Source organism: Adiantum capillus-veneris, chromosome 17 (genome assembly GCF_014529385.1).
Source record: "Adiantum capillus-veneris isolate H3 chromosome 17, ASM1452938v2, whole genome shotgun sequence".
In the NCBI taxonomy this organism is placed as follows: Eukaryota; Viridiplantae; Streptophyta; class Polypodiopsida; order Polypodiales; family Pteridaceae; genus Adiantum; species Adiantum capillus-veneris.
The window spans coordinates 78,929,506-78,934,131 of record NC_140947.1 but is presented as its reverse complement, the minus strand read 5'-3'; positions in this window follow the sequence as shown (position 1 = coordinate 78,934,131).

Sequence of the window (4,626 nt, the reverse complement as noted above, 5' to 3'; positions counted from 1 at the left end):
TCTAAGAAGAACATCCATATGGAATGAACTGTGCCAGCTATTTCCACCTCATCAACTATGTGAACAAGAAGATGCACCTGAATGGTTAGCATGGTAGTAGGAAAATGTTTCTCAAACATGCACACAAGCTCCGCAGCATTTAGTTTGGCGAATGGTATGGAGTCTACGTTGATCTCCTTTTGTGAGATCCATTGCACCAGCTTTGCAAGTTTGTAGATTGTGTTACGGATGTCGAAAGACAAACATCCCTCAATGGAAACCGGTAAAATAAACTGTAAAGTATGTGCAGCAATGATATTAAAGTCCACATTTTATGCAATGATATTAAAGTCCACTATGAACGTACCTGACACATTTTATGCCAATCGTGTGACTTCAAACCGGTAAGCTTTCCTTCTTTAGTAAAACACGTTCGGAGCGAGTGCATTACGCCAGTGGGGGTCCGCAAAGATCGAATGGTCTCTTTTACTTTGCGTTCTTGGGCTCCTGTGAAAATCCATGGTGCTTTAGGGAGGTTTATCGATCCATCAGACGGTGTTTGCGGCCAATATTGCTCCATACGATCCACATTTCGAAGGTCAACTCTGGCTCCCAAAGTATCTTTCTTACTGGTCAGATGGTCCCATAGTAGATTACCCACATTCTTGAATATGTGCATTGGATCGAGCAAGTGATTGATCATGAGTCGGGGCCAGTATGGTAACTCGTACCATAGAGATAGTCTCTTCATCCTTGGAGGCAATCCGTCATCGCACATCTCCTTCTACTCTAACCATGCTTGTGCAGACATCCTTGGTGGCTCTCTTCCCAAAAAGCCGTCGCGTAACACATGATTCTCTGGAAGATACGCTTGATGACCTTCGTAGATTTGCTTCTTCAGTGAGGGCGCCCTACGTGCATTCAGTCTAGGTCCACATGTGACACATGCTCTGTATCCGCTTGTTTGAAGCCCTGCATGTATACACATGATAATAGATCAACTATGGGAAAAAACAAGATTTACAGTGTTTGAGTGAGGAGTGTCAATAGATCACCTGAGCATTCTGTTAGCCTGGGATAGTCATGCATGTTCCACATTAGAATGCCTCTGATCAAAGCATTCCGTCGTCCTGTGTGCCGGCTAATATCCACCACCTCTATGCCAATCCACAATTGTTGTAGCTCTTCCAATAGTGGAGGAAGATACACATCCATATTCCCCACTTTATATCGCCCTAGCACAATCAAGCATAGCCATTGGTGCCCCTTCTTCGTAGTCAACCACGGGGGAATGTTGTAGTTCACGATGACAACGGGCCATACACTGTAAGATGTTGATCTTTGACCAAATGGATTTACGCCATCCATAGCCAGGCCTAAGCGCAAATTTCGAGCTTCCCTGGCAAAATCCGACCATGTTCCATCTATATGTTTCCAGGCTGCGCAATCTGCAAGAATTCGTAGCACACCATCCGAAGATTTATTCTCCTCATGCCATGATGCTAGGGCGGCCATGGACTTACATTCGAAGAAATGCTTGATGCGAGGAAGCAAAGGAAAATGTCGCAAAACCTTTTGTGGAATTTTTGTCCCATGGAGATCTACTCGATATCTTTCGGAATCACATTTCGGACACTTCTCCATGTCTATGTATTCCCCTCTGAAAAGAATGCAGTCATTAGGACAAGCGTGGATAGAATTGTAATCCATCCCCAAGTTTCGCAAAATCTTTCTTGCTTCATCTCAGGAATCTGGCATCACATTGTCAGCTGGTAGTATGTGCTCTTTCAGCAATCTACACAACATAAAAATACGATATAGTCGTGTAAAAATCTATCAGATCATTATACATTTAGAGTTTTATTAAAGTAAACTAATTGTAATAGATCACCTGAAAAGCGCTGTGACGCTAGTGTCACTCCATCCAAACTTTGCCTGCATGTTGAGAAGAACCAGGAGTGCTTTCAATCTAGACATACGTGCTCCATTATACAATGCCGTATCGGCTTCACTTTTCATATCATCATAGATAAGCCTTTCTGAATCCATGATCGTCTCGATCATTTCATCAATCTCGGGCTCAAACATTGCCTCGTTGGGAATGTGCTCTGCATTATCATCCCCCGAGCCGTCAGAGGCTACATCTTGTGGCCTCACATATGCTGCTTGACCAAAGCGCCTGCGAACACATCTATTGGATTGCAAGATTGCTGCTTGTTGGCCAGCGTCAGAGTTCGACGAGTTATAATTGGCAACAACTCGATCTATAATAGATGGATCGAACTCGCCAAATTCGCGAACGTGCTGCAAAGAAACACGTCTTGTCCGTCGCACAGCATGCTTGCATTGATTACAAGGACATAAGACCCTCGTTGAGAGATAGGTGTTTCGGTTGGACGGTCCCACATCCTCGACACTACTCATAATGAGGATAAAAATCTTATAACCTGGACAACAAATTTAATATTCTATTGGCATTCTTCGTCTTCTCTCTCTCTCTCTCTCTCTCTCTCTCTCTTTACCTCACATTCTCTAGTCATGTCCAATCCCCGCACACCTCGGTCTAGAGGTGCACGGAGATCAGAACCACCGGGTTATAGTCTCGTCTTTATTTGTCAATACCTATATTTGTGGGTACAAGAAATCTACACACCCACGTCTACATGATACTGCATGTAGTGGAAAAAACCCGTTTGCCTCTTCTCTAGCTGTAGCACTTCACAGCATCTTAACATCTTTTCATAGTAGATCTTTTCATTGTTCGTCTAACTCCAAACCCTAAACCGTAAGTAATTCTTGCATGGACTTGATCTAACGTAAATAAGCGTAAATCTAAATAAACGTAAATCTAAGTAAAAATAAACCTAAATCTAATTTAACGTAAGTCTACATCTAACCTAATCTTTAACGTCTTTTGGGATTGTTTCCTACGACGTTAAAACTCTCTTCTTCTTGTGTGTGTGTGTGTGTGTGTGTGGGTAAACCTAAATAAACCTAAATAAACCTAAGTCTAATCTAATATAACATAAATCTAAATCTAACGTAAATTATGTTATATTAAAAACAAAGAACTAAACTAACAGGGATTATAAGAACCTTAAAACTGATTTAACACATAATTTTTCACATAACTCGGCAAGAGTTGGCATTCTCATCACTAAAGATGTGAGAGTTAACTTCCGGCGGTGACGCTGCCTCATCTCCATCCACATTTAACGACAGCAATTGGCCCTTTCGACCGTTCTTGCTCTTGTTACTGACTTTGAAGTTGTTGTTGAATGACTAGAGGTTGTCTAGATGGTCATTGTGTCGGGGATGTAGTGACTCTTGCCGCCCTGAAGATCCACCTTCTTCCCTATCTTCTGAAGACATTTCACCAGTACTTTTGGATCGACGGAGCCCACCATGAGTGAAGGCAGCAATACCCTATATTCCATTGAGGGCTTTCTTCACCCGCTTCATGCACACATCGCAGTCTATGGAGACCTAAATCTAATCTAATATAACGTAAATCTAAATCTAGCGTAAATAAACGTAAATCTAATTAAAAATAAACCTAAATCTAATTTAACGTAAGTCTACATCTAACCTAATCTTTAACGTCTTTTAGGATAGTTTCCTACGACGTTATAACTCTCTTCTTCTTGTGTGTGTGCGCGTGTGTGGATGTGTGTGCCAATAAAAAGAGATAAATGGTATAACCTTTCTATCACCCATGCCAAGTATGATAGATTGGTTATGCCATTTCCCTCTTGAATAATAGGTCTTGAGTTCAACTCCTCGTCGGCTAGATCTTTAGGTCTTTTAATTTTAATTAGTTTCCTACGACGTTAAATTAGTTTCTCTCTTTCTCTCTCAATGTGTGTGCGTTTTTTTGTTTATGCATGTTTTCTCTCTCTTTTCATCTCTCAATGTGTTCGTTTTTTGTTTATGCATGTTCTCTCTCTCTTTTCCTCTCTAAATGTGTGCATTTTTTGTTTATGCATGCTCTCTCTCTCTCTTTTCCTCTCTCAATGTGTGTGTGCATTCTTTGTTTATGTATGTGTGTGTGCGTTTTTGTTTATTTTTGTACTCTCTCTCTCTCTCTCTCTCTCTCTCTCTCTCTCTCTCTCTCAAAAACACTATGTGTGTGTGTATGTGTGTGTGTGAGAGAGAGAGAGAGGGAGAGAGAAAGAGGGGAAAGGAACATGAGAGTGAGGAGAGGGAAGGAGCATACCTGGCTCTCCTTCCTCTCCTCGTGTGTGTGTGTGTGTGTGTGTGTGTGTGTGTGTGTGTGTGTGTGTGTGTGTGTGTGTGTGTGTGTGTGGAGAAGAAAGAGAGAGAGAGAGAGAGAGAGGGAAAGTGTTACCTGCTCCTTGCTTGAGGGCGCCGAAAAACTCAGATCTGAGATCTGAGTTTTTGGGCGCTCTCTGTTATTTTTTTAGCTCAGTCGGCGTCGCTATGAGCATCGCAAATTTACAAAGAAATTTGCGACGCTCATAGCGACGCCGTGAATTTTTTTTTTGAGCGTCGCTAATATGAATAGCCTCTTGTAGTGCGTCTCCTGGTTGAGCTAGTATACACCCAATGGCAAAACTGGAAGCATCTATATGTATGTGTAATATCTTATTCCAATATGGTGCTTTCAATATTGGGGCTGAAGTGAGA